Source organism: Trichosurus vulpecula, chromosome 6 (assembly GCF_011100635.1).
Source record: "Trichosurus vulpecula isolate mTriVul1 chromosome 6, mTriVul1.pri, whole genome shotgun sequence".
Lineage (NCBI taxonomy): Eukaryota > Metazoa > Chordata > Mammalia > Diprotodontia > Phalangeridae > Trichosurus > Trichosurus vulpecula.
In genome coordinates, this window is record NC_050578.1 from 80912597 (window position 1) to 80924855 (window position 12259).

The following is a 12259-nucleotide window of genomic DNA, read 5'->3' on the forward strand; positions in this document are numbered from 1 at the left end:
CTTATTTTCAGTATCAGAACTCAGAATACCACAGCCACCACCCTGTGATCATCCCCTCTCTCCCTAGCTTGACATCACTTCAAGTCTTACCACTTCTATCATCTTGCCCCCCACTCCCAGCTCTCCTGGTATCACTTCTGATTTGGTCGATCCTTTTTGCCAATCAGACTCCTCACCCAGGAAGGTCGTGATCCTGTAGGTTCACCTGCAGTCCTCTGAAAAACCCATTTGGCCTTGAAAATAATGGTGGGAAATGAAGTCCTACACATGTATTCCTTGTAGAAACATGATTTAGGGCATAACTCTTGCCTCTTCACTTCCTACATTCACCCCTTCTCCCTACCTTTCCCTCATAACTTGACCCAAAACAGGCCGCGCAACTTAGATGGCTGACCCAAAAGGACATAGTGTAATAGCATATTGGAGAAGAAGCATTGTTGTATTTCCAACAGCATAGCTGGCCAAGGGCCCAAGAGAGCTGAGAAACTAAAATATTCCAGAGTTACAGACTATTATCAACACCAAATCGTCATCCTATATCCCTCTCTAGTCATTCCACTTCACTTAAGACTTCCAAGTTTTAGTGGACTTAGGTGCTTCGCACAAGTGTTGCTATGACCCTGAGCAAAGCCTGTTTTCTTAGATATCAGCAAAGGAAGGACTTATAATCATGGCCAATGACTTAGGAAGTTAAGAAATTACGAATCCAGCAAAGGGTGGAGATGAGAGAATAGGAAATCCGTCATCCTAGATAAACACAATCTCTTGTATTTCTGGTTGCCTTAAGAATAAGGTCATACAACCTAAGTGTGTTTTTTACATAATTATTGGCATGTTGCTGCCTCATTAGACTGTGAGATCCTTGAGGGCAGGAACTGCCTTTGCCTTTCTTTGTATCCCCAGTACTTAGCACTGTGCCTGGAACACAGTAGGCACTTAATGAATGACTGTTACTTGCCTTGGCTTTCCTTACTTCTAGTGGAACAGCATGGAAAAGGATAGAAAGCCAAGCTGCCCTCAAGAACTGGTCCTCACACTGGCCAAATTTGCTATCCAAAGTTCCAGGATCTAGTCAGTAGTGCTGAGACTTCTAGATAGGCTCTACAACTCATTTCATTATCAAAGCCCTTATCCCTTCTGATCATTTATTCACTGACACCCCTCCCCCTCCTTCACTGATCCTCTCTCATAGCACACAATTATTAGCACTCTCTTGTCCTTGGAATTACTGTGTATATACTTTAAAATTATATGTGTATGTGTTATATCCCCCAGTAGAATGTTAGCTTGTTGAGGGAAGAGACTTTCATTCTTGTCCATAGCACTAGTGAAAGACAGTGGTTCAGACTGACTACAGACAGTTTAAAGAATTACACCATCTGGTCTGTACCAAGTAGCTTTTCAACAGATTTCAATGCCAGTCTTCAAGGAGCTGTTCAGTATGGGAGAAATAGCTTGACTCTATGACATTTTCATCTGCTTAGGGGCAGGTAGGTGGTGCAGTGAGTTGAACAAACCGGCCCTGGAGTCAGGAGGACCTGAGTTCAAATCCAGCCTCAGACACTTGACACACTAGCTATGTGACCTCAGGCAAGTGGCTTAACCTTAATTGCCCTGCCTTCCCCCCATCAAAAAAAACCATGCCATTTTTATCTGCCTGCCCAATATTGACCAGAGTGTTACTTTGGGGACAAAAAACAATAACACTTTCCGGTGCCTCCACCAGGGCCACCCATTTAAAACACTAGAGGAATATTCATTTGAGCAAGAGGAACTGGAAATTCTAGGGCATATATGGGGAGTGCCAATGTACCTCTGAAAAGCAGAGTTTTGCAGGAGGCAATGATGAGCAGACATCTGATTTTGGAAGCCAGAACACATCCCATATAGCATATCCACTTATGCAAATAGTTCCAGGATTTGGGAATTTTGCAGCCATTCTCCCATAACTTTATTCATAAGTTTTTATCTGGGAAGTGAAGGATACTATAATCAAGAAAATGGAGGAGTGACAGAACAGTAACCAGAAAAGGGGTGAGCCAGGGAGCAAAGTGGCAGACAGCCCCAGCATAGAAAAGAAAAGGAAGACTTTTCCTCTCCGCCCATTCAGGGAAGTACCATAAATCACATGACTGCACAGCTCTCTGAGAAGGGTTGGCCCATCACAAACAAAAGTTTTCTTGACTCTCTACTGACTCCATGTTCTTTTATTGGCACATCCTAAGCCATTTCTACACCACATTCCAGTCTGGCTATCATTTCCTTCTCCTCTCCACAGAACTTTGGACTTCACCCTTTGAGCCACCCTGGGCTCCAATTTGGCTTTATCTTTCCCATTATACTTCTGGGCTGAAAGTATCCAGGGATACAAATATAAGCAGAAAGAAAAACATTCCCTGTCTTCAAGTAGCTTAGATTCAAATAGGAGAAGACAATACATAAAAGGGAGATGAAAAGAGGAAGTGGGATGAAGGGATTCAGCAAGGAGGCATAAAAGAGAAAGTCTGAAAGTCCAGAAGAGTCAGGAGTGCAGCCTAGAGAGAACACTCCTCAGCCTCTCAACCCTGACCCCCAAAAAACAAAGAAGTAGAATAAATTACTAAAGTAGATATTTCTTCAGTGGTATTATAACATAGGATGGTATTTCGTCTGTTGATTTTCTCCCATTTATCTTGTATGTGGAGATAGAGATAGGTTACATGGATATAGATATGGTTTTGGATACAGGTGAGATAGATATAGATATGTCTTCTTTGTACAAAGTTGTTTCAATGTTGTCTCTCCCCATAGACCATGAGCTTCTTTGTGGAAGGAGCTATTTTTGCTTTTTGCTTATCTCCAGTGTGTAGCACAGTGCATGACACATAGTAGGTGCGTAACAAATGTTTGCTGATTTGACTTGTCTTGAATGGTGTGGCTGTATGTGGTTTTGCCTGAATAGTATGGAATAGTACAGTAGTATGGCTTCTAAGGGTCACTCCTAGGCAAACAATCAATAAATCAACAAGCATTTGTTAAGTATTCACTATGAGCCCAACACTACACTACACACTGGTGATACAAAGACAAAAATGAAATAATCCCTGCCTTCAAGTAGCGTATGTTCTCTCAGGAGGAAACAACATACCTCAGTCCTCACAGTCCAAGTATTTTTCTGAAAACCAAGGACAGCTACTTTTTCACCAACCTCAGCAAACAACATTTATGCCTAAGACAAATCCTTCCTGACGCAGTGGGTTTATTTCCTTTGTCCTCAAGAGATGTGCCTATACCACCTGCTGAATAATAACTTCAATTGTTACAATTTAATCCAACCAATATTTATTAAATGCCTTCCACATCTACATCACTGTACTGCAGCACTAAGATACAAAACTCAAAGAGCTTACAATCTAGAGAGGGCTTAGGAAAATTAAAACTCCTATTTATTTAATACTTCAAGGTTAACAAAGTACTTTTCCTCACAACAATTGTGTGAACTAGGTACATCGTACAAATATTATTATCTCATTTTGCGAGTCAGAAAAAAATGACCAGTGAATTGAATTACTCACCTTCACACAGCTAGTAAATGTTATAACTGAGATACAGTCTGGGTCCTCTGATGAAAAATCTGCCATTCTTCCCATTAGGTGGTCCTGCCTCTCAAGTAGAAACATGTATGTCAAGTCCAAAAATAAAATTAGTCACGGGTCACTCAAAGGGCAGTAGTGAGCAGGCAACAACATATTGCCTATGAATAATTGTACAGGAGAAATGTCATAAAGGACATAATCAGAGAGCTCTATGATGGGAAAAAGAGGTGGTAAGAATGAAGGATAACCAATGGGCAACACTTACCCTCTACTGGTCTCCACATAATGTCAGAGAATCAAAGGAAAACACATTGGGTGGAGTCCCTATGGAGAATTTATAGCTAAGAACAAGAGTCACATAGGACGAAAAGGCTTGGATAGGTTTCCATTTGCACCATTGGAGGGAACACTCCCAGCAATGAAATCCTGGTTCTATCAAAGCCAGCACTTGTAGGCTATTACCAAGCAATCCTTTAAGAGACAGCATAGTACAGTGGAAGGTATGGTGGTCCTGTACTCAGAGGGCACAGGTTCAAATCCCATATCAGATGTCAAACCGGTCTGACTTCACCTCCTTGGGCCTCTGCAAAGGAAGAGGTTGGCCTAGATCAGGGCTGGGGAACCTGTGGCATCAAGGCCACATGGGGGCCTCTAGGTCCTCAAGCAGGGTCCCTTGACTAAATCTAAACTTCACAGAACCAATCCCCTTAATAAAAGGATTTGTTCTGTAAAACTTGGACTCAGTCATGAGCCATGTGACCTAAAGGCCACAGGTCCCTCACCCCTTGGCTGGGTCTCAGTGGTCAGCTATAGGTCTTCAGAGCTAGGATCTCTTTTCCCAAAATTGTTCATTCTACAAAAGTTGATTGAGCACCTATAATGGGAAAGGCAGTGAGGTGGGTGATATTACATATAATCCTGCTTCCTGTAAGTTTTCTTCTTAGATTTTATTTTCTGATCACTTAATAATTTATGCAGATGCATTTACAAATAATGGCAAAAAAGGTAGGAATTATCCTCTTTGTTAGGAAAATAACAAAAAGAAACCTTTATCTAACACTTTTCAATAAAATTAAAATCTACAAAGATTTATTAAGTGCCCACTATGGGCAAATAAGCAAAAAGGTAGAATAATACTTAATGTCATATATCATTGTGAAGACTTCTTGAAGCACTTTACAGGCTGACAAGGAAGCTTTAGAAGCTGACCCTAATGATACTTCCCCCATTTCATGTCTTGAATCAAACTAATAATATTAGAAGTAATTGGACTATCTCAGCTCTTAGAAGATTGTTATAATTGAGTTGGAAAGGTAGGTTGGGGTCTTTTTATGGCCAAGAATTGCAGATTTTCTCCTGCCAGTGAAGATGTCAAACAAGAGAGTGACCTCATGAAAGCAGGAAGACTAACCTGCCAGGAAGGTGTAGGGAAGATACAAGATCATTTTGGGGATCCCAGGATGAAGTAATTGAAGAGGGCCTGGGCGAGAGTGACCAAGCAAAAGAGGAAAAGGGCAGAAATAGTTGGAAAGGAAATTGAAAGGATTTGGTGATAGATTCAGAATCTGCTTATCACTTTCAATAGCCCCTCCCCCCAGAGATTATGGAGACTTTTGCTGTATCTAGAACCTGAGTTCCTGGGGAAGAGTCAGCTCAAATTTAAAGCCACACTTACAAAGCATTCAGCACAACTGATGCCAAGTTTGTCATCCCAGGAGACATGTTATGTGCTTGATTTCAAGGCAAGTTAAATGTTTTACAAAAAATGTCCATGATTCACATTTGTAATTTTAGGGTTTTTGTTTGCTGAAGACGAACACAGGTCATGTTGCAGAAAGATTGCACTCATCACTTGACATTTTTAATCTCAGTTCTTGTCACTTTAGAACCTTTTAGGTTGCCCTGCTCTTGAGACTTTTATTAAAGCCATTTGCAAAGCACCAACTGGAAAGCCACCTGACTTCATGTAGCCTTGTCTCCATATTGGATTAGATCACCCTCTGCTTACAGGGCTAGTGACTGGGGTGATTACACTTTAACCCCTTAACGTAGATTCTGCAAGGCCTGGGCAGACAGTAAACATATTTAGACCTCTAATCAGCAGAGACTGAACTATGACCAATGAAAAGTGTACTCTGAGCAAATGAATGACAGAAAGTGCATGCAGATATGACCTCCAACAACAAGTCTCCACTCTTGGGGGGAAAGAACATTGCTGATCCCAGCACCTCTGCTCCAATAAGGGGGATCTGCTGAGCAAAGAGCCAGCAAATCATTTCACATCAGCCCAGAATAGGGGTGGTGAGTGACTCCTCTGAATAGCTATGTTCTGTTATGGTGATTTTCCCCTAGTGCCCAACCACCGAGCGATACGTTCAACAAAACTACAATGGACGCAGTTCAGTACTGCAGAAACAGTAATGACTATGGAGTCAGAGATCTGGCCTCAAATCCAACCTCTGACATTTGTTCCCTGTATGACCTTGGGCCAGTCAATTATCCTCTGTGAAATAAGGAAGTTAGATTAAATGGCCATTCCAGTTCTAAATCCCTGATCCTAAGACCTTGAGCTAATCACTTTATCTCCTTGGGTCTCATCTTCCTCACCTGGAAAATGAGGGAGTTAGCCAGCCTTTGAGCTCCCTTACACATCCATACAGTGCCTGACACATGGTAGGTGCTTCATAAATATTTGTTGACTGACTACACCAATGATCCTATCCATTTGCCTTTAAAAGAATCTTGTTTAATTGGATTAATTGGTGTGATATTGACAAGCAACAGAAACACTGCAAGCTGAGGAGGACACAAAGGTTACTGTGACCCAGATCCTGTCTTCAAGGAGGTAGCATCCTAATAGGGAATAAGAGACATGTAAGCACAATGTGAAGTGGGGTTGCAAAAAGGCATAAAGGAAGTACAAAGGCTATATTGGAAAGCCTCTTGACCTGCTCGCTTGGCCAGAATGCTGAGGACTATGGGCCAGGCTCTGGGCCAGGCTCCGTGCATATCTGCAGATTGAAAGAAAGGTGAATAGGGCTAGAACTAAAGAGAAATCATTTTCTTACATATTTTACTGTCAAAAACCAAAAAGGAAAAGGGGAATAAGCATAATTCCTAGGTAGTAACCTCCACTTTCAGGTATCGGGAAATTTTAAGCATTTCCTTATTCATATGTAATGTGCACACAAGTTTTAGCTAACATATCATACTAGAAACATATATTTGGATTGTTCTTTCTTTTTAGTGAAGGAGGGAATGAAGTCCAAATATTTTGACATACTCCTTAGGTGTCTTTTTATTACAAATGTACCTAAAAAACTAGATATAAATCATATCTGTTGTGAATTAACTTATATTTGATCTATTCTCCAGACATGGCCACCATATTTCAGCTGCCTTCTCTCTCCTCCTCTTAGGCCTCCTTCTCCTATTGGTGATTTTTTTCTTGGGGCCTCCATTTTGAGGTGGAGCCTAGAGTAGCCATCCTTAGTTGTCCAGATTTGGCCAAAATGCCAAGCCTTCCCCTCCCTTGCTTTTCAGTTCTCTTTTATGTGTTATTTTCCCTCATTAGAATGCAAGCTCTTCAAGGACAGGGATTGTCTTTGGTTTTCTGCTTCTATTTATATCCCCATGGTTTTGTGTGATACCAAGGACATAGTAAGAACTTAATAAATGTTAGCTTGACTTAATATTGTAAGTAGGCCATGGAAACTGGTTAATGAAAATCTACCACAAATGCTTTTCTAAAATGAAGAAGTAGAATATAAGTACTTGCCCCTTAACTTACCTATTTTGGAAAATCTAGATTTCTGCATACTGGGTTTCCTTAAAGTGAAACATATTGATTTGTATCTTTACTAATACCACTGGGTTCTAAGTATTCAGAAGCCCTTTTCTAAATCCTAGAATCAACTAATAAAAGAAAATAATTCAATATTCTTCAGTCTGATGGAAAGGAGATATGTCAGTGAGACATGGGAAGACCAAAGGCTAGAAGCAAGCAAGTCATGCATTAAAAGGGTGAGGTTTTCATCAGCCTTGAGACTCTCCTGAGAAGAGGACAGGCTGACTGAACTGTCAAGTGGAGCAATAACCAGGGGCCAAGAGCAGAGGACAGCAGAGATGAGAGCTCATCCCCAAGTCTGCTTTACGAATTCTCAGAAAGATCTAGTGTATTTGTACTTTGGCACAGCTGTGGCCACCTATCTTCGTACAATGTTGGGCACCACTCAGACATACACACACACACACACACACACACACATGCATCCCAACTGGCTACAAATCACTTGGAATTTTCTTGATAATACAATGTTATTTGTTCATTCTTAGGAAAGAAGCACAGGAGAGATTGCCTCGCTGATGATTTTGCGAACTCAGGCCATTTTTATTCTGTTCCAATGACCCCATTGAAATTGTTGCCAATTGAAAGAATGATTCCCAACCTAATACACCCAATCATCATTTCCCTGGCTTCAATATGATCCCTCCACAAAAATTAGAAATTAGGGAATTTACAAGTTGAAATAAATTTCAATTTTTATCACCCTTTGAGACAATTAAAGATGATCTTAGGTGACTATAAGAATTGGATAGAGAATCAGTGCCATAGAAAAGTAAACTGAAAAAAATGCACATTCATACAAATTACTCATTCAGGATTACCCTCCTCAATGAAGCTAATTTTAAAAAATAAATAAATAACAAAAGACTTCAGGATCACATGGACTGTCTGAGTAAGACAGTAACTTGGAAGCCATCAAATCTAACCCATACCTAAGCAAGAATCACTAGACAACATACTCGACAATGGGTTTCTTAGGCTCTTAGGATAGCACCTTAACTTGAAGATCTCTGTTATCAGGGGAAACTCCATCCCCTCCTTCTCAAATAAACCCCGCCACTTTGGAATAGCTCTAATTCTCAGTCAGATTTTCCTTATATCAAACCTAAATCTACCCCCTAAGATTTCTACCCTCAGTTTCTCATTCTGCCCTCTAGGTACAAGAGAAACATATCTAATCCCTTCAAATATGTGAAGATACACCTAATTTTTTTTCCTTTTCCAGGTTGAACATCTCCAGTTCCTTCAACCAGGTGTCAGATGGCATGGACTCAGAGACATTGGGCTTTCAGATAGCCCTCCTCTGAGGAACTTCCAGTTTATCAATGTTCTTTTCTAAAATGCAGTGCCCAGAACTAAGCCAAATCCTCTAGGTGTATGTAGTCTGAACATGGCAGGTTGGCTCTTGCTTCCTTGGTCCTGGATACCATCCTTCCTTTAATGTGCCATAGGATAACATTACCCTTTTTTGGCTGCTAGATCAGACACTGTTAACTTACATTGAGCTGGCAACCTAGCTGTTCCAAATTTTTTTCTGATAAATTGTTATCTAGCCACCCTTTCACCAGCTAGAGAACTCATGAAGGTAATTTTTTTAGAAACTACATGAAAGAGTTTAAATTAGCCTGTTAAATTTCATCGACAAACCTTCACCAAAGGCTTACTTTGATGGCTCACCAGGGTGAGGTACTTCCAACTCCTTTTACATTTCCCTGATCAACTCTCTATCCTACTCCCCACAAAAGGTCTTCAAAATCCTATCCATTCTCTTGTGACCTTTAACCCCACTTTCCCCTTCTCTGTTAGCAGAGCACTTTGTCAAAAAGTTAAGGCTATCCAACATGAACACTTTCTTCTCCCCAATTCCACACTTCACATCATCCTAGCATCACTCCCCCATCGTCTCTTTCTTTGTTCCAACTCCAGGGAATGAAGTATACCTCCTTACAAAGGGTAACACCTCTCTTTGTACCCTTCATCCCAACCTCTTCCTGCCCCTTGGATCACACACACTCTCTCTCCATAATTTTCAACTGCTTATTATCTATGGGCTCCTTTTCTGCTGATTTCAAACATGCCCAGATCTCCCCATTCTTCAAAAATCTTCTCTTCACTCTCCATCCCCTCTAACAATCATCCTATAATTCTCCTTTTTATATAACTAAATTCCTAGAAAAAGTTGTCTACATTCGTTGCCTCCACCTTCTCACCTCCCACTCCCTTCTCAACCTCTTGAAATCTCCTATTCAGACTGAAACTGTGCTCTCCAAATTCACAAATTATCTCATTATTTGCTAAATCCAGTGGTTTCTCATTCCCCATCCTTCCTGACCACAATATCACATTCGCTTTGGTTGATCAACCCTTCCTTCTGAATACTCCATTCTCTGGTTTTTTGTGACTCTTCTGTTGTGGTTTTCTTCCTACCTTACAGACTGATCCTTCTTAGTCTCCTCTGTGGATTAATCATCCCTGTCCATTAGCTGATGTGTGTGTGTGTGTGTGTGTGTGTGTGTGTGTGTGTGTGTGTGTGTATACCCTAATACTCTGCCTTGGACCCTCCCCTGTTCTCTATCTCTACATTCTCCTTCTTAGTAATCTCATCAGACCCATGTAGAAAACTATTATCTCTATATAGCTGAATCCCAAATTGCCAGCCTTGATTGTTCTTTTGAGCACCCAGTCCCATATTACCAGCTATTAGACATCTGAATATTTGATAGAATTTACTTATAAATCCATCTGTTCCTAAAGAGTAAGAGGTGAGGTTCCTTTGAGAGTTCATTTTGTGGTTTATTCAATTTTTTCTCTTGAAATTGGGTTATTTTAAATTCTTTTTTTCTTGTTTTATTAATCTGGGTATTTTATATTTTCATACTTTTTTTCATTTCATGTAACATCAGTCAGTTTTGTTGGCAAATAACAGGGTAAAATCATTTTGATACTTTCTTTTATTTCATCTTAAATTATGAATTCTCCTTTTTTACATTGATACCGTCAATTTAATTTTACTCTCCTATTTAAATCATACTAGCTAACCATCTATCTTTTTTTATTTTTTTCATATATTTAGTTTTCAGCATTGATTTTCACAAGAGTTTGAATTACAAATTTTCTCCCCATTTCTACCCTCCCCCCCACTCCAAGATGGCCTATATTCTGGTTGCCCTGTTCCCCGGTCAGCCCTCCCTTCTGTCACTCCACTCCCCTCCCATCCCCTTTTCCCTTCCTTTCTTGTAGGGGAAGATAAATTTCTACACCCCATTGCCTGTGTATCTTATTTTCTAGTTGCATGCAAAAACTTTTTTTTTGTTTTTGAACATCTGTTTTTAAAACTTTGAGTTCCAAATTCTCTTCTCTCTTCCTTTCCCACCCACCCTCCCTATGAAGTCAAGCAATTCAACATAGGCCACATGTGTATCATTATGTATAACCCTCCCACAACACTCATGTTGTGAAAGACTCACTACATTTTGCTCCTTCCTAACCTATCCCCCTTTATTGAATTTTCTCCCTTGACCCTGTCCCCTTTCCAAAGTGTTTGTTTTTCATTACCTCCACCCCCATCTGCCCTCCCTTCTATCATCCCCCCTTTTTTATCTTCTCCTTCCTCTTTTTTCCCTGTGGGGTAAGATACCCAATTGAGTATGTATGGTATTCCCTCCTCAGGTCAAATCTGATGAGAGCAAGATTCACTCATTCCCCCTCACCTGACTATTCTTCTCTTCCTACGGAACTGCTTTTTCTTGCCACTTTTATGTGAGATAATTTACCCCCTTCTATCTCTCCCTATCTCCATCTCTCAATATATTCCTCTCTCATCCCTTAATTTGATTTTATTTCTTTTAGATATCTTCCCTTCATCTTCCACTCACCCTATGCTCTCTCTCTCTCTCTCTCTGTATATATATATATATATATGTATATATATACAAATATATACATATATACACACATATACATACATACATACACAATCACATATACATATATATATGTAAACATATATATATATGCATATTCCCTTCAGCTACCCTAATACTGAGGTCTCATGAATCATACCCATCATCTTTCCATGTAGGAATGTAAACAAAACAGTTCAACTTTAATAAGTCCCTTGCAATTTCCGTTTCTTGATTAACTTTTCATGCTTCTCTTGATTCTTGTGTTTGAAAATCAAATTTTCTATTCAGCTCTGGTCTTTTCACTGAGAAAGATTGAAAGTCCTCTATTTTATTGAAAATCCATATTTTGCCTTGGAGCATGATACTCAGTTTTGCTGGGTAGGTGATTCTAGGTTTTAATCCTAGCTCCATTGACCTCCGGAATATCGTATTCCAAGCCCTTCAATCTCTTAATGTAGAAGCTGCTAGATCTTGGATTATTCTGATTATGTTTCCACAATACTCAAATTGTTTCTTTCTGGCTGCTTGCAATATTTTCTCCTTGATCTGGGAGCTCTGGAATTTGGTTACAATATTCCTAGTAGATTTCTTTTTGGGATATATTTGAGGAGGCGATCGGTGGATTCTTTCAACTTCTATTTTGCACCATGGCTCTAGAATATCAGGGAAGTCCTCCTTGATAATTTCTTGAAAGATGATATTTAGGCTCTTTTTTTGATCATGGCTTTCAGGTAGTCCAATAATTTTTAAATTATCTCTCCTGGATCTATTTTCCAGGTCAGTGGTTTTTCCAGTGAGATATTTCACATTGTCTTCCATTTTTTCATTCCTTTGGTTCTGTTTTATAATATCTTGATTTCTCCTAAAGTCACTAGCTTCCACTTGCTCCAATCTCATTTTTAAGGTAGTATTTTCTTCAGTGGTCTTTTGGT